At 54.6% G+C, this 18,526-nt stretch overlaps 1 long non-coding RNA gene across 2 annotated transcripts; it reads right to left on the bottom strand.

Moving 5' to 3' along the window:
- Window positions 1-11,728: 11,728 nt before the first annotated feature.
- On the bottom strand, window positions 11,729-17,608 carry LOC141418795 (uncharacterized). 2 transcript variants are annotated; one of them, XR_012443437.1, is made up of 4 exons: window positions 17,325-17,608; window positions 14,961-15,345; window positions 12,644-12,865; window positions 11,729-12,302 (listed from the first exon to the last, which is right to left on the bottom strand). It is a non-coding gene; the product is annotated as an uncharacterized lncRNA (long non-coding RNA). The 2 variants fall into 2 exon arrangements; XR_012443436.1 differs by having other exon boundaries at window positions 11,729-12,865.
- Between the last annotated feature and the right edge of the window lie 918 nt (window positions 17,609-18,526).

The raw sequence follows: 18,526 nt of genomic DNA, 5'->3' as shown, positions 1-18,526 counted from the left end.
CCACTCCACCAGTCCTTTTCTGTGATGGGTTTTTTCAAGATAGGGTCTCGTGAACATTTTGCCTGGTCTGGTTTTGAACTGCAATCCTCCTGATCTTTGGCTCCTGAGTAGCTAGGATTACAGGCGTGAGCCACAGGTGCCTGGCTCACACAGTTTCATCTTTAAACAGAAATGACTGAGCATGTGGGGCTGGCTATGGTCCATCTCTCATGTCCTGGTCTTTGCGTGATTGTCCAGATTGTCCCTCCCAAGGACCCATGCTGGAGCCTCGTGGAGTAGTCATGGCTTTGATTCTCAGGCCACATGGTTCCTGGAGTGGCAGGGCTGGGTGCATCAAAGTTGCAGGGCTTAGAGAGGTTCCCAGGTGGATCAACTCCACCAGGGCTGCAGAGGGACACTTATGGGGAAGGTGGGGTGGCCTTGGGGAGTTCCTTCCAGCTCTTGGCCAGGAGGCTGGCTGGCAGAGATCAGAGCTATGCTTTCCAAGGCAGCGTTGGGAAGGTCAACCTGAAGACTCCCCTCCACAGCCCCTGCACCCACGCCCACCCCGAGCCTCTTCTTGCCATGCTTGGGTGGTCACACTGGCGTTTGGCGCTCAGGGAGCTGCTGACACTGCGTGTTCTGCCTGCCAAGGAATGCTGCCAGCCAGTTTGGAAATGTCAGGCTGGTGGGTGGCAGGCCCTGCCTAGCACCCCACTCCCGCCGATGATGCTGGACACCGGCTGCAGCCCTAGTGATGGAATCAGGTTGGGAGCCAGGCCTCTTTCAAGGGCTGAGAGACACTGTTGAGCCAGAAGGACTCATGGAGGGCTCTAGGCTGCTTGGAGAGGGGCAGTGTGGGCTGTCCCCGACATCCAACACTGATGGATGAGGGCCCTGTCCTTGTCACCAATGCAGCCTTGGTGGACTGGTCAATGCCGAAGAGCTATGGTACACTGGGGACTGGGGCATCTGAGGGAGGTTTATTGGCATCAGATGATTTCCCTGGGGGGCCTTTGTTGGCAGCAGCTACTGTGCTCCCCAAGAACTAACTGTGTCAGGCTGGAAGGGGAGGCCGAAGGTACAATGGATGGACTATGGCTGTGAGCCACCTGAGCCTGGTCAGAGCTATGTGACATGCATATGATGGAACCCTGGAGGGCTGGGGGAAGCTAGAAGAAGGATCTGTGATGGAAGGTGGGCCAGAGGGAGCAGAGACAGTCTCTCAGATTCGGGGCTGAGATCTGGGGGAAGCAATGCAGGATGGGTACTAGGAGAGGCTCCTGGCTTAGGGACTTGGTCTGCCTTCTTATCCCCTTGAGTAAGAGCTGGCCTTTGCAGCCCAGCCCTGCCTGTCCCCTCCTGCCTACTCTATGGGTTCAGAGTTCTGTGGCCTCCTTCATGGCCACTCCCCCCGTCCCAACACTTGCAAAGGCTTCTGAGCAGCTGTGCCCAGGCTGTAGCTCTTGATGGGCATAGGTACTCCCCTTCCCTGTGGCTCTCTGATGGGTCTCATCATGGTGGCAGTTTAATGACAAGGAGCAGTGCCCAATCCAGTTGTCATCATCACACAACTTGAATGACTGTGTGTGGTCTGTGCTCCCTGCAGACATGAGTCGTCACAGTGGCTGGCCACCATGTGGAAGGAGCAGGGAAGCCCCACGGGCAGGGATCCTCCTCTCTGTGATGGGGGTATCGGCTCCATGGACCACACAGGGCTAGAGGGAGACAGAATGAGAGGGTTGTGTGGCCCCGTGCATGGCAGGGAGGACAGCGTGGATCCTCATGGACTAGGTGGACTACCTGGCCCTGTGTAGGTCATGAGGCCTGTGGACAGTGGGAGTGAGTCTTCCAGAAAGTGTGCCTCTGTGGACAGGGAGTGGTGATTCCCACTCAGGGGAAGCCACCCCTTCCCCTAAGCCCTGCTCCTCCTCCAGGCCTTCCTGGATCCCCAACCCTCTTCCTCCTCTGCTTTCATCTCCCTGCCTCCTTGGGTTCCTTTCTCTTTGTCTCTAGTCTCTAACTCTTATTCCTCTGGTTGTTGCTTTATGGTGTCACCTGTGCAAGTGACTATGTCCCCATTCCCTGGCCTCATGTCTTTGCCCTGGCGTGGGATTTGCCTGTTTCTAGCTCTTGGGTCCTGTGAGATCATCCAGACTTTTGGACACTGCACCCACGCAGACCTGGCTCTGCCCTGGGTTAGTAGGCTTCCTATGTCCTTGGCCCCATCTGTACCTCAATTTACCCATCTGCCACACATGACTGAGGGCCTTGTATGTGAGGGATGCTGGGTGGCCAGTCCTGGGTGTGCCACATAAACCTGTTTACAAAAGTGGCCCTCACACTCCCTGGCATGTCCCCCTGGGCTGGTCCCGCATGCCTGAGGATGCACGAAGACCTGAAGGGTCCCTGGCAGTGTCTCTCCATATCCTGAGTTGGTCCTGCTCTGCACAACGTCATATCTGAGTGTCCCCTGGGCAGTGACTCTGGCTCAGAGTTGAGCTGAGTGTGGTTGCCAGGGCCCTCAGAAGAGCAGGACTGGCCCAGGGTCCACAGCTGGAGCTAGTCCCCTCTGTGCCCCAGGACACCAGAGGGCTAAGGGCTGGAGAGGTGGGACACGTGGTCAGTTTGAAGTCCCCAGTGAGAAAGCCTGCGTAGGTGCCTGATGTACAGAGAGGACAGATGGCTCTTGGTAGGATGCATGCCTCTACCCTGTTGGGCCAGCTGCCCTGAGCTGGGCGTGGAACAAGGCTTCTGGCAAATAGAGGGAGCCAGGCTTCTGGGAGCCAGGGTATTGGAGCCCGTGGCGGGGCTGGGGCTGGACCTGACTGGTGTCTTCTGCACACATGGCTACCATGCAGGCCCTGGGATACAAAGATTCAGTGCCCAGCCTGGTCTTAACTTTTCATTGTTTGTTGTCATAATAAAAAGAAACACGTTCCCATGGAAAATTGGAACAATTCGGAAGACAGTAAGAAGATATGAATGCCAGCTTTCTGATTTCCTCCTTAGGTTTAATTTCTCAGTGGAGCTAGTTGTACCCTGCTGGTGCCCTTGGCAGCCTGGCATCTATCTTAAGTGACCCTGTGCCCACATGGGGAAGATGGAGGTGCCCCCTACCTTTGCATCAGACACCTTCACAGTGGTGAGGAATCACTGAAGTCTGGGTCCTGAGTTCAAATCTTGGACCTGCCACTGTAGGGCCTCTGTGTTCTCACTTGCAGGGGGCTAGAAATTCCCTGAGTGAGCTGTGAGATGAGTTCCCCAGGGCCCGGTCTGTAGGCACAGCCAGGAAAAGTGGGCCTTGGCATACCAGGGTCCCTAGAATCCCTACAGGGTGGCAAGGAGGGAGCCCACACTGTTGGTTGGGCTCCATCAGCCCTTGCCACCCTGGGTGGAACAAGTGGACTTGTGTTAGGGATGAAAGTCTGGGTTTGCCTTCTTGTCTCATTAGCCAGGTGGTCCCTTGAGGATCCTTTCACAAAGACTGAGGCTAGTTTGAGTGATCCTGGTGGGCTGTGAAGGTCATGGCTACTGTATTCTAGAACAAAAAACCCCTGTAAAAGAGCAAAATCTATGCCAAGGAGCCAGACATATGTGTACATGGATACATGTGGGAACACATGTGTTATTTCCTGACTCCTTGTCACTCTGGGGCTGTCAGCAGGATCAGGGATCTGCCTTTCAATTGACCCTCAAAGTGGAGATTCTTTGGTCTGAGTTTTGTCCCCTTCCTTGTCACAGGGCCCGAGGAACTCCATAGTTCTGCACAATCCTTCACAAGCCTTCTGAGCCTCTATCACCTCCCACGGCCACTACACCTTGGCCACACAGCCCACCCGCGCTTGTCAGCTCCCTCGCACTCCGGATCCAACTCTTTACAATGCCAACTCCTGGGGACGCGTCAGAAACCCACATAAAACAGTGACAGGCTGCCAATCGAGTGGCAGCAATGACACATTTGAGCAGTGGCCAAGGAGGCATCCAGCCGATTAGCAAATCCCGGTCTGGTGGAGCCTCTAGCACTCAGGGTGCGGTCAGCCCTGGCTGACCTTTGTCCTCCATGAAGGACTCATCCTAGTCCTGGACCTGGGGCTGAGGGACGTCACACCCTCCCAGGATCCTGGACCAGGTTCCTGTTGCAGCCCTTGGTTCTGGGTTCAGGTCACACCCTCCCCGCTATGGACCAGTCTCCCAGGAAGCTGTGGCTTACAGCCTGCAGGTCTGGTGTTGGCTTCCTCTGAGAGGACAGGGGAGGCTGCTGTCTCACAGGCCAAGGCCAGGGAAGGAGGCACACGGATTCCCCAGGCCAACCGGCAATTACTGTTGTCATCCCTCCCCATTCATAGACTCTGATGACCTCAACCCTGTTTATCCTTCACCTTGATTTCCTCCGGCCCAGCTGATCCCAGGGCAGCTCCAGTCTTCTCAATCAACATTCTGGGGACCTGCCCTTTGGTTGGCCAGGTTTTCAAACATCCCGTTCTTCCTGTACCTGGAGTCTCCTTCCCCAAATCTCTGTCCATTGCCAGCTCTCCCATCCTGGAAGCCCCACTGAGAAATCTGGGCCTTTCTGAAGGCAGCTGGGTGTGGGCTTTGCTCCTCAGAGGCATGGACCTGGTCTCACTGGGCAACTTTATTCTGGGACCTGTGCCATGTAGGAATCACAGTACCCTCTGAGAAGTTGAGGCCCCAGGAAGGGAGAAAATAGCCTCTTAGAAGCCCTTCTAAGTCCCTATAGCCAGGTGCTGGGCTGAAGTAATGCAGCATACTCCCCATACCTCATCTACACCTGAGCGATGGGTGCCTCTCCCTTACTACCCTCTGCCAGGCCTGGGGGAAGCAGGGCGTAGGGCAGGGGGGAGGAGAGGTAAGAGGCTGTGTTCTACCCAAGAGTCTTTTCAAAGAAGGCCATCTTCACTTTTCTTTTATGGCTGAACTAAAGATGTCCACATAAAGGGACATCAGCCAAGACACTGATAAGGCCTGCAAGGAGTACACTGTTAAGGGCTGAACCTGGGGTGGAGGCTGCCTCTCTTACTCAGGCCAGGGAGTAGGATGGATGTCGTATGGCTTTACTGGACACAACAGGAGGAACTGCCAGCTGTCATTTGGGTGGGAATCACTGCTGTTCAAATGAAGCTGAGTTTGTGGGTGTGCCCATCGATGTGGATGGATGAGCTCTAGCTGTGAGGGCTGTCCATCCACCTGTCCTCCATGACAGACCTAGGGCCAAGCTGGGGAAACCTGGGTTAAAGAAGACACAAGTGTTCCCTATGAGATCTCTCAGTACCTTTAGCCTCCAGATGGCGGTGAATCTAAGACACAGGTAGGTAGCTTGGATCTGAATTTAACCAAGCAAGGGCTGCTCTCTCCTTTTTCTGCCTGGGGTCCTAGGCAGGAGCTGTGTGTGGGCAAGGGCTGTCTGGTACACTGGCACCTAGGGGAACAGTGAGAAGTGGGAGTTTCAGTCCCCAGGCTGCCTCTAACTGAGGTCAAGACACAGTCATTTCATATTCCCACTGGACAGCACTCACAGGTGGCACCCAGCAATGCTACATTGGTTAAAGGAAGAACTTTCAGACCACCATGTGGGTGCTTGAGGCAGAATCTCCTCCTCCAAATTGTGACCCTGGTTAGTAATCAAAGTGTAACCAAGACCCAGAATCCAGGTGTGACCAGGACCCAGAGTTCATGTGTGATCAGGACCCAAAAATCCAGGTGTGACCAGGACCCCAAATCCAGGTGTGACCAGGCCTCATTAATTGGGTGTGACCTGGGTCTGAGCTTCTCTCCTGGTTCCGAGAGGCTCTTCAGCCACTGGGTGAAGGCTCCCATTTTCAGCAGGCCCCAGGCCTCGTGGGATTTTATAACATGCTTTGTTTTCATTCTGTTTGCACAGATACCTTCTATTTGCCGTCTGCGATGCTTGTTTTCCATGTCCAGTGGTGGTGTAAGATTTCCTTTCAAAATATAATCACTTACGTAAAAAAATCCACTTGAAGGAAACCCTCAAGTAAACAACAGTGAAGCAGGTGAGCAGATACAGGGTACAGTGCAGTGTGGGCATCTGTGTCCAGATGGTGGACAGGTGTGGGAGGGGAGGGGACGGGGTAGGGAAAAGAGGTGGGGAGAGGTGAAGGTAAGGACCCTCTAGGGACATGCTCAGCCTGGTCCTGACCCCTGTATCTGCCCAGCCTACCTGGGTTCTTTTCCTGTAGCCAAGGCTGGTGCTGTCAGTGGTCTGTCCAATCCTGGACTGTCAGAGTACCCTGGTCCCATGTCCACTTGTGGTCCTGAAGGTAGGTCCAGCACATACTTGTTTGCCCCTCCACACCTCATGACAAAACAGTACTGGCCATTTACACAGAAACATCTGGAATTTCCACAGAGTGAGGAAGACAGGGCTGCAGAGCCAGCCACGGGGAAATGGATGTGCCTCTTTCAGCTTTTCTGTCCACAGGGGCTATAAGGGAGGCCAAACTGGCATGGTGCCACTGCTTGTTACTGGGGCACCTGAGACCTCATTCTTGTCTGCTCTGTCCTGTGCTGCATGAACCCCAGGGCTAGACTTGCTGGTTGTGCCTAGAATGTCATGAGCATAAATGACTCTGGGACTCATCCTTAAACAAAAGGCTCAGTCAGATGTCACCAACTGATTGAGGTAGATTCCTGGCAGCAGGATCTCAGGGAGCTGACCTTGGACCCCATCCACCTCCCAACCCCCAGCAGGCCTGGACCTTTCCAGAAGGTCGTGGTTGCCACTGGCAGATGAATCAGTCCCGCTGCCTCAGGCTGGGAGAGCTGCCTGACAAGCAGCTGTAATTCTTGAGTCTGCTCGAGAGGCCTTGGAGATGCTGCGGGTGGGGTCGGGGTCACAGGATAGGCAAGGCGTCCACTGGGGACACACAGGGCTGGCCCTGGTGTGGGGCTGGTATGAGGATTCAGAGGGGATGTGTTGTACAAAGAAGATGAAGCTGTTCCTGTCCCCCCACCCTGTCCATGCCTCTGTGATACCTCCCCCTCCCCCAGGGTCACAACTGCATGTGGCCTCTGGGGTGTGTCCGTGGGGGGCACTTCTCCACAATTTGTGCTGGGCTCTGGGGGGGGGGTCTCTCACTGCTCTGAGTTCTACCCCTGCTTAGGACCACCCCTCCCACCTTGGGCTCTTGATGTGATCCATGTGCTGAGTGGCCCCTGGGGGGATGGGCGCTAGCAGGGCCCTTCATACCTCCCAGGAGGCAGCGGTGGGTGTTGGGGAACAATGGGTAGAGGCAACAGGTCTGGGAAGGACTGATCTTCCCTGGTGACAGGCCCCAAGCTGCTTGCTGCTGGCCTCTCCCGCCTGTCCCCAGAGCAGCCTGTCTCAGATGCCCTGTCCTCTGCCCAGGACTGTGAGCACTTGTCCCATACCCAGCTGCCACTTAAACTTCAAGGACAGCTGACCCAAGTAGGGAACCTCTGCCAGACTGAAGGGATTTAATGGAGACACCCCCTGCTTTTTCCCTCCTACCCAGCCCCTCAGTTCTGCTCCACTCCAGCCCACATAGCCTCTTCCTCCAGGAAGCCTCCCGGAGGCATCCCTAGGCCTCCAAGCTCTAGTTAGTTCTGGGCTGGGCTGTGGCTGCAGATCCTGGGCTGGTCAGGAACCCCTGAGCCTCGGCCAGGCCTCGGATGGGTTTGTGTTTGGGCTAGGCAAAAAGGACTCTCCTGCTCCTTGGAGTTTCCCTCAGTGACCAGAGTTGTCCATTGTCTCTGTCACTCTGGCTTGAAGGGGTCCCTGTCTGGAGCCCAGATGGTGTCTGCCTAGGTGTCCTGTGTGGATGGGAAGTTGGGATGCTGGATGTCCCCACCTCCAGGCCTGCCCAGGCCTCTCAAACTCCCTAGGGCTTTCACAGAGTGAATTTCAGAAGGAAGGAAGGTGCTTCAGGTGGAGGAAACGAACCCTGGAGTGTCTTGGCTTCTTGCAAACTCACCTCTGGGCTCCAAAAAACAAACAAACAGCGCCCCTTAACCAGGACTCCAGGATGTCTGTGGCCCAACAGCAAACATGACCCAGCCCAGGAACCCGTAGCACCTGGTCCTGTGTCTGTGCCTGAGGAGGCTAGTACTCCTGGGGACCACGTTGCAGGGGGACCCTCAGGGTGAAGGCCCTGGAGCTTGGGGGGAGTGGGCATAGGATAGATGGCAGTTGGTGAGGCCTGGAGGGGGGCGGTGGCCATTCTTAGCTGCTTTTCCTCCATTCATCAGCTCACAGACGCCCCCTTAGCCCCCAGCCTTTGCAGCAGCAATAAATATTGATTCATTCAGGCAAATTGATGTGTTTCCAAGGACCTGGGTCGATTGCAAAGTTACAAGGATCAGGAGGACAAAGTTGTACATGTGCCCCACTCCAGGATGAAGGAAGAGCTGGGCAAGGGCTGTAACAGGACTGGCCTCACATTGGATGCTGGTGCTGTGGCCAGAAATTCCCAAGGGGCTGGGGGCTGGGCAGATGCTAACCAGAGGTTGAAAGGGAGTATTGAGTAACCTATTCCTGCACCTATTTGGTGTGCCCTTGGCTGGGCTCCTAATTGGATCGTCTTTCTCCACCCTGTCCAGGCCATAGGACTGGTCTTCAGGGTCCTGGGTCCAGCCCAGTGCAGAGCATCCTAACAAGACCATTTTCTTGGAGCTCTCTCTCTGGGTTTCCATCCCCTTTGAGATAGTAGCTCAGTATTTCCTAAGCTGCGTCCTCTACCTCTGCCCCAGAGCACTTTGTCCTGGTCCTGGGTGCCACAGAGGTTCACTGCCTTTACAAGCACAGGAGGTAGAAGAGCAACTCCCTGCTCAACGTGACTCTGACCATTACCCTAGCCTAGCCCGTTCTTCCTCTGAGCTCCCCCCACCTGATTGGAAATGTCCTCACCAGAGGACAAGACCCGGGAGAGGACCACCCTCTGAGTATTTCTAAGAGGGTAGCTGAGTGGGGTGAGCTCCAGGGATGCTATCTGGGTGGGTAGCTGTCTAGGCACAGCCCCGTCCCCCGCCCTGCTATTTCTCACCATTTCCTCTTCCTCCTCCCTTCTAACCCTGGTCGTTCTCCCTCCTTTTGTAATCATTTCTCAAGCTCTGACCTGTGTTGCCTCTCTTCCTTCCCTTGAACTTCAGGGCTGGGCCTGGTGGGCTCCAGTGGGGCCGCTTTACTTATGAGAATTTGGCAAATGCAGATGTGCTGTTTCAAGCTAATAGCCCCAAATCGCTCACACCGCCCCATTAGCGGGGAAACCGGCCTGTGTACATTACATACCTTCTAAGTGGGAGCCAAGGCAGCGGTTTTATGACCCCATAAAACTTTGGGAGTTTATTGCTATTGAACAAACATGTAATCCGATGCTTCGAGTTCAATATATGTAGCCAGTGGCATCCCGGGCCAGCTGCAGCTGCAGCTCCCGTGACTGGGCTAAGCTGTGGAGACAGCCGGGGCTTTGGAGCCGATTGGCGATTGATTGGCTGTAGGACAAGGGCAGAATTTATGGTAGTCATGAGGGGCTGGTAACTTCTACATATTGACCGGCCCAAGGACAGCAAAGAGGAGGGGCAGCCACCTGGGACCCAGGACAAGGGCAGTGAGTTATGGGGAGAGCCTGTAGCAAAGGGAATACCTTCTTTTTGGGGAGAAGTGGGCTCAGTATAGCAACCAAAGTTCCGAGGAGAAGGAACAGGCTAGGGGAGGTCTCATTGACTAAATTTTACCAATCAGAAGCCTCACCCATCCTTCCACCCATCCATTTTGTCCATCCAACCATCCATTCACCTTCCAGTCTGTCTACCCATCTATCTATCCATCTCTATTCATCTACCCATCTGACTATCTACCCATCTATCCACCCCTCTGAACAACTCTCTGCAATCTATTACTCCATCCATCCATCCATCCATCCATCTACCCATCCATCCACATTCATCTACCTATCTGACTATCTACCCATCTATCCACCCCTCTGACCAACTGTCTGCAATCTATTACTCCATCCATCCATCCATCCATCCATCCATCCATCCCCATTCATCTACCCATCTATCCATCCATCTGACCAACTACCAGCAATCTATTAATCCATCCATCCACTTATCTGACCATTTGCCTATCTATCCATTCATTAATCTACCCAATCACCCCTCTACCCACCCATCTGTCAATTCTTCCACCTATCTACCCATCCAGCTATCATTCATCTATTCACTTATGCATTCACCCAACCATTCATTCACCTACCTGTCCACTCATCTACCTGTGTGTCTGTCCATCCATCCATTCACCTTTCACCTACCTGACCACTTGAGCATCCATCAATCCCTTGAGAGCTGCCTTGTATCCAGGGACAAGGCAACCTGGGAAATCCTAGGTGGCAGAAGATCCTGACATTATTGCTTTGACCTTGGCCAGGGTTTACCCAATAATCTCTTTCTTGTATCTGTTTCATATCTTTATCTTAAATAATGGAGACCCTAATGGCTAACTGCAGTTTATTTATCTCCTCCCAATCTTGTCCTGTGTACACACTCTGCCTTCCAAGTTCATGTGTCCGTCTTTGCATTTGTCTCATGCTGCTGGGTTCCATCGTAAACATCTGTTTAGGTGCTGTTCCATGGTGTGACTCCCCAGCATTGATGCAAAAATGTTGTTGGTTATTATAGCAGTTTCCATCTTTTTTGTAGTTATAAGTAATTCTGTGGCTGACATCTGAGCCCACATGGCTATCTCTGATTCCTGAGCTTAAGGCTAAACATCTCACTACCTGGGTCACATCTTGTCTTATGACCTCCAAAAGGTCCTGCTGACTGGTGCCTTCCAAAGAGGAGGGGCTCCGGCAGTGCAGGGGTGGGGGCAGAGGGCTGGGATGTGTTGGCTGTCTGCATTCAGGGGCTCAGGTGTAGGAGAGTGGGGGCGGGGCTGGTACTTTGAATGGCTTAAGCCTTCCTTTCAGGGGTGCAGCCATCTGCGTTGCCTCTTCTGCAGTGTGCTCACGTCCTTCTCAGTGTTTTTGCTTCAGATCAGCTCGTGCCATGTTAATGGTATTAATTTTTTGTCACGTTAGTGTCAAAAATTTACCTGACTCATTGCTTGCCTTTTAACTTGATGTTTTCTTTGGAGCCACCTGAGAATTTAGCTTCCACACAAAGTGCACTCATCTTTGCTTTTATTCTTAGAAAGTTCTTTCCCACTGGGGATTCGGTAAATATTTGCCTCTGTTTACTTCCTGTTCTTTTCAGTCCTTTAAATTCTTTTCCTGTCATCTCTGCCTTATACCCCACCCCACCTGGCCCTATGTGGGTGTGCCCCACATCTTGTTCTAGAGGATACCCTAGGTCTTTTCTGCCTCCTTCCTCCTCTTCCCTCCTCCCTCCTTCCTCCCTCTTGTCCTACTACCTTCCCCACTGCCTGTCTTCCTGTATAAACTTTTCTTAATAGCTGCAGCTACTGAGAGGACTAAGACCCTGGCTGAAGGAGGCTTATTCAGTGTAATCCTACAGAACACAAAAAGTGAACATTGGCTTTCTGAGGAGACACAGCTGAGGACAGGGGCTGGTGGAGGGGGGCTGGAGGAGAAAGTGGTGGGGTGAGCTGGGGATCCTAGGATACTCTTGGAGTACTCTCGGATGACTGAGTCAGGATTTGACCAGGTGGTACAGGACTGGGGAATATTCTGGGGGAGGCACATTTTGGCAGGTGTTCAGGACAACAGGGCTGGGGCTGGGGAGGGAAGGGAGGGAGGGCAGGTGGGCCAGTTGGGTGGGGAGTGGGTAAGAGTGGCTGATCATGGATCTCTCTCTTCTGCCCAGAACTGTCACAGATCCTGCTTGTGGCCCCCATCAAAACCTATGAGCTAAAACCGCAGTGGTCACTGGTGAGGGAAATGGGAACTGGTCCTTGAGAGACAGGTAAAGCTGGGTATGCTGAAAACCGAGGGACTTGGACCTACGTGATTAGTCATTTGCTTTGGAGAGCTTTGCTATGGCCTGTGCAGGATGGACAGTGGTGGCCAGGATGGGGGCCAGATGTCCAGGCCTGGATGGAGTCCATGACAGCAGGAAAGACAGGCTCAGGGCAGCAGGGACATTGGTGCTCTCTGGCTTGCTGGCTCCATTCTGCGTGCTCTGCTCTCACCCTCTTTACCCCAGGACACCCTTGACTGCTGGCTTCTTGCTTTTGACTTCACTCACTGGAGACATTTTTAGGTGGACTTCACTCAGATGGTCCTGGAAAGGAATCCCAGCTCTGCCACGTATGGGAGATGCAGGCTGAGCCTCTGTGCATCTTGGAGCCTCAATTGCTTTACCTGTAAAATGGGGGTAATATGTATGACATGCCCAGCCTAGTAAAGGGTACATGGGGGATCTTTTTGGAATGTTCCAGAAATGTTTCCTCCCAAAGACTTCCTGGTTCTTTGTCCTAGGCTCTGATTTCCTACATTCTGTAGCCCCTCAGTAGTTCCGTGGCTGCCCAGGTATTACATGGATTTTGTCAGGGCCTCCCTTGTGTGCTGAGGCTGAATCCCCACTCTGACAGCAATGGAGTCTTTGGGAATTGATAGAATGGAGTCCGTGCAGCAATTGTTGGCCCTCCGCAAACTGCCTCCTGCAGGGCCCAGGATGCTCTCTGAAATCAGCGTCTCATTACCTCCTCTCACTGCTTCCTGCTCCTGCAGAGAACGTGCCACGCCATGGTCCTCTGAAGAGTGGTACAGCGAGGCTTCAGCATCGCCAGACATCCTCCCATCGTCACAACTCATCTCCCACGGATGCTCAGGACCACTGTGGCAGTGTTTTCTGTCACAGCTGACACTGGCTGATTTGTGCGAGTTGGAGGGCGGTTGTAGCGTACAGGAGAGGCTGTGACTGCCTGTCAATAAGGCTAACATTATTGCTCACAGCAGGAAGGGTCTACAGACAGCCTCCCCCCGGGCCCAGCACCCGCACCACTCGCCCCAGTCGGTGGCCAGCCAAAGGGTGTCTGCTGTAAGAGGTGGCCGTTTCCAAGGAAGGAGACTGCAGAACACGGACCAGGTCCTAACAGTGAGCTCTCATCCTGGGGCAGAAAAGTGAGTGTTTCTGGGGACACTACAAAGCCACTTCCAAGTCAGGCAGAGATGGAAACCAAGACAAAACTGGTGCATGGCTGGGACAAGGTAGAGCCCGATAGTGATGGGCTAGCCTTTAGGCACAAACTTGACAATTCAGTTTTTGCTTGTCAAGGAGAAGATAGCGACTCAGAACCAGGCTACAGAAACCCATTCATCACCCAGATATGGCTGGACACTGGTTCAGATACCAACACTTGCCACATTAACAGAGGTTGAGATCTAGAGGGAGAGAGAGACTGGGTCTTCCCTGTCCAGGACTGTCTGGACAGGGAAGGGCTTGAAGTTGTGGCAGAAATGGGTACCACATGGTCAGTGTGGCACTGTCAACTGCACCCACAACTGGACACAGGCCAAATGGCCTTCCTGTGTCCTTATAGGAGTGAGTGAGCTTTGTGCAGACCTGCAGCAGCCCGAGTCTCAGAGGAGGCATTGAGAGGTGGCTTAAGACAGAGTCTCTAAGAGCCCCATCTGGTGTGACACAAGACTGGTACAGACTGCTGGGTGTGCCTGTTCCTTGGGATGCGAGGCAGGAAGTCAGGAGGCCCCTAGGAAATGGCGCCCTGAGAGGGAGCCTATGAATGGGCTCAGTGACCATATAGAGGGAGTCAGGGAGGCATTGAGCCCTTCAGGCTGGGATTGGGATGTCCCCAGAGCCAGCCCGGCTTCTCTGGTACAGTCACCATGTCATCATTATGGCTGATGCAGCTGTGAGCTGTGGGGCAGGGCAGGTGCCAGCCACATCAGAGCGTTAATGGACAGGGAGAGGAGGGGCTGCACCACTTCCCAGCTTGTAGAGTTAATTACCAGCCTCGATTAGCACTCGACCTGGGCCTGCACCCAGCACCTGTCAACTCATTACTGCTAATTGCAGGGACTGGTCGGGCCCTCCGGCCCTCGGTCACCTCAGTCATGGCCCTTGCCCTGTGGAGGCTTATGGAGCTGGAGGAGAGGAGGGGACAGATGGGGGCTGGAGACAGGGTGGCCAGCACTTCTTCACTGGCCTCCAGAGGCCAGGGCTTCCCAGGCTTCTCAGAGCCCAAGTCTTCCCATGTTGCCAGTAGATTTGGGACAGACCTCTAGGTGGAGGGTCTGCAAGGGTGGGCTTGGCTCCACCGAGGGCAGGGCTCTGGAAGAGGATCTCATCTCCTCCTCTGTCCCTCTCCGGCCCACTCTAGTTTGGCTGTCTGGTGACTTTACCCCCCCCCCACCTTTACCCAAGCTCCATTTCCTGCTGAGGTAGGCCTAGGACCTGCTGAGGTTGGAGGGGGAGTTGTAAAACTCCATCTCTCCATCACTTAACAAACCCTCCCCTGGTCATGCAGGCTAGGCAGGGGGTGGGGGGCTGACCTGGACCCTTCAAGATGGCAGATTGGGATGTGAGGGCGATCTGGCTGCGACATCTGTCACCCCATTGATCGCCAGGGTTGATTCGGCTGATCTGGCTGGCTAGGCGGGTGTCCCCTTCCTCCCTCACCGCTCCATGTGCGTCCCTCCCGAAGCTGCGCGCTCGGTCGAAGAGGACGACCATCCCCGATAGAGGAGGACCGTTCTTCGGTCAAGGGTATACGAGTAGCTGCGCTCCCCTGCTAGAACCTCCAAACAAGCTCTCAAGATGGCAGATTGCTCAGGTCGTCAGGTTTCATGAGGATAGTCCTGCTGGAGGTATGGCCCTGCAAGCATTCCACCGGGTGGCCCAGCAGGTCCCCAGTCTCCCTGGCTGCACCAGGCTCTGGCATAGCAGCTGTGCTCTTAACAGCTGTGGTTAGGGCTGCTGACTAGTCACTCTGGGTATGGCCAAGGACATGCAAATAGGCCCCACTGTGTGCCCCTGGGTGTCCCCCGTCCCTTGCTTGCCTTGCTTGTTCTGTGGCTGCCCTGGCCCCTGCAGAATCCGCCACCATCTCCGTGAGCAGAGTTGGCTCCAAGGTTCTCCGGGGGCAGAGCCCAGGAATCTGCACACCACACAGGCTGAATGGCAGCCCCTGGATCCTGGCTCGACCTGTGTACAGCGGCTGTCCACCCTCGCCTCGGCTTCTCTTGAGTTCCGATGACCTGGTGCACCTGTCCTCATCATGGAGATGGTGTACCTCACTCTGCTGTGTCTCCGATGAGTTATGGATTTAATAGCAGAAGAGCTGTGTAGCGTTGCCCAGGATGCTCCGTGCTGGCTCAGGAACCCAGGGGGCCTGGGGGCCGGGGCCTGTCATTGCCCTGGTGCTTGCCTTGCTCCCTGTCGGTGCTATGGATGCAAGCAGAGAGGAGATTTATCTTCCTCGGCTTTACGAGGTACTAACAGAGAGAAGGCTGAGAGGCAGAAGCTGAATAATTGATGGCCCTGGCTTGTTGGGGGATCTGCTGAAGCTGACGGGTTGCAGCATGAGGCAGAGGGGCCTTGAGTGCTGATCACAAAGAGCTGGAAGACCAGCCCGAGGATGGTCATAGCCTGATCAGAGAACCTGACCCAAGGCACAGGGGCCACAACTTCTTGGGCGAGCGTGGGAGGCTTTGGTTCTTTGATCAGGCCAGGGAATCCCCAAGAATTGAACTCAGAGAATCCCAGGCCCCCTCACACGCTTGTGCCTCCACCTGTCCATCAGCCCAGCAACTCTACATCCCAATAGCCCCGTCCACTCCATCCACCCCTCTTTCACCCACAAGGGGCTGGGTGTGGTCGGTCATGGGCTCTGCTTTCAGCTGTGTGGGCCTTAGGAGATGAGTGGAAAGCAGAATATGGTGGGGAGCACTGGGGTACTTCGTCAGCCACCTCCTTTCCTGCCAGCCTCAGCTTCCCTCCCAGGAGTCCCCACATCTGTCAGGAGCACCTGGCTTTTCCCATGTGCTCTTTCTTCTCTATCTCTTCCTGTTCCCCTTTCAGGCCAGGAGACCACTCTCTACCCAGGACACAGGGAGGCCTGGGGCAGGTGGCCCCTAGGAACCAGGCTCAGGAGAGCAGGGACACCCTTCAGGGCAAAATGGCCACAGAGCCCTGACCACCCAGAGCACAATCTCTTCCTAAACCAGTTTAATTTGTACCGTGGGCTCCTGGTGACCACAGGCCCTGGCCTGTGGGGCTGAGAGAAGGGACACAGAGGTCTCCCCAGAAATGCTGATAGGAGCAGCTTCCAGCTACTCAGCCCATCCACCAGGCCCCCACATTCTGCTACACTGAGCAGACTCTGCCCAGCCTGCCTCAGTGTCCCTTCCAGGCCTAGCCTGTGTTCAGTCTGGCCTGGAGGACCCTGACTCTGAGGCACTCCCAGTTGCTGGAATGGATGTGACATTATAACAGTCATGTATGAAGCCTCCCATAGAGCAGGCCCTGGGTTTCAGAGGGTCACTAGCCTGAGCTGTGGAGCTCTGCTTCACATCCCTCTTTGGGCAGTTCTGGATGCTTGTGACTCTGCCTCATGTCCTGGGGCCCAGTGGCCTGTGGCCTAACCCTGGTCTTCTCCCCATGGCCCCAGGAAGCAAATGCAAGAAGGTGTTTACTGGGCCAGTCCATCTGGGGCGGATCATCCCCCTGAGTTTGTTTTCAATTAACACTTGTTTAGTGAAGTTTTTCCTCCCCAAATCTCCCTGCATGCAGGCAGCACCCTCTTGGCCTGGTGTAATCTGCTGAGCCCTTGCTCAAATATAAGCAGCTTTGCTGCTTTCTAAACATGAATAATCCAATTTGGGTTTTGGGGATTGGAAGTGGGCAGAAGATAAGCCTCCATCACCCCCAGCTCCAAGCTGAGGGAGTTGGGACTGGGGCTGGGCTGTTTCCGGGGTGGAGTACTGGGGCAGCTGGGATGGGCCTTGACTGGGGTCACCCTGACTGGGGTCACCGTGGTATCCTCTTACTATCTGATTAGGGCCACCTGCTGCAGAGTGAAAGTAGTGGTCAGAAGAGAATGGTGGCCATAGACACAGCGGTCTCATCACCTGGGCCCACCCTGACCTGGCTTCTCTTTGCCTCCTGGCCTCCACACTGTCATCCCATGTGCCCCTCTGACTAACAACCAGCACAGTTCACAGTGCAGTCCTGTAGCCCAGCTGCAGGGAGAGAAGGCCCAGATTCTTTTCCTCCCCTAGCCCCAGCCTCAGTTAGGTCCTAGAAGCGGGAGTAGGGTCTCCATGTCCCTGGAGATCAGGGCACACTCTCCACAGCCTGAAACCCCAGCCAACCTACCCCTCTTGCTAGTGGGATCCCCCTGTCCCTAGCCCACCCTGCCTTACCTGCAAGAACATGGGGCTCCATAGGCCTCTTGCCCCCGACCTGTACTCTGACTGAGGGGCCCGGTGCTGGATTCTGCCTGCCCAAAGCAGAAACTATGGAACTACCCAGAACACACATGGCTCCCAGTTGACGGATTCAATTCAATTCCACAAATATTGACCCTGCGTCTAATCCACTCGTCCTCCAGCGCCAGCTCATTCCTCTGAGGGCCCAGTGCAGCCGCTGCACAGCCCATTTAATCCCATCCGACGATGTTCCTGGTTCATAGTGAGGAAGCTGGGTCTGAGCCCTGGCAGGAAGACCTGGAGCTGAGTTTTGACCTCTGAGTCCACTTTGGTCACTGAGTGAATGCAAGCTCTTGAGGATGAGAGGTCAGGGGCTCATGGAACAAGTCCACCTCAGCATGGCCTTGGTGACCAGACAGGGACAGGGATGAAGCCACTCACGAGGGACCATCCTTTTCAGCAGGATAGGCCCGATGCCCATGCCATATAACATGTGCTCCAGGCTCCTTCTGCCCCATCCTGGAGAAGTTCTTGTCTGCTGGGGGAGGCGGGGCTCCCTTTTTCTTTTATCTGGCCACTTGACTTGGTATGGCTCTAGGGCCAGGGAGCAGAGACTTTGGTTCCTGGTTAGAGATAGGAGGGGTACCCATGTCCCTTGCTTACTGCCTGGAGGCCTCCCTGGGAAGCCCCCTTAAAGCCCCCCAACAGAAGAAGGCACACTGTCTTCTCTCAAGTTGAGGGTAAAAACAGTCCTTCACACCTTAGAGAGAGTGAGTGGGTCCTGATGGCAGGGCCCAAGGCTTGGCTGTGATCTTGGAGTGTCTGGGACTGACTGCACGTGTGTGTGGAGGAGTGGAGGGGGGCGCTGCTGGCCCTGAGCTGAGGCTCTGACATAGCCCCTTCCCTCCAGACCCTTGCCTCAACTTTCCTGACTTAGCCACTAATGTCTTCTGGGCATTGCTGCTCCATGGTGACCCCCGTGCTGGGACAGGGACATTTATCAGAAATGGAACTGATGAATTAAAGTGGAACAAGGCGAATTGATTTTTTTTCCCCCTGGGCACTTAAATGGTGCTCTTCATCAACTCTCAGGGTGGGGCGGCCATGGAGACAGAGGCAGGGGTGAGGAAGAAGTGTGGTGAGGGACAGGTAGAGGGTGACAGGGCAGCCTTGAGACAATGTTGTGAGGATAAGGG

The sequence above is a fragment of the Castor canadensis genome, chromosome 18 (genome assembly GCF_047511655.1).
Source record: "Castor canadensis chromosome 18, mCasCan1.hap1v2, whole genome shotgun sequence".
NCBI classification, from domain to species: Eukaryota; Metazoa; Chordata; class Mammalia; order Rodentia; family Castoridae; genus Castor; species Castor canadensis.
This window is presented reverse-complemented; position numbering and strand designations above follow the sequence as displayed.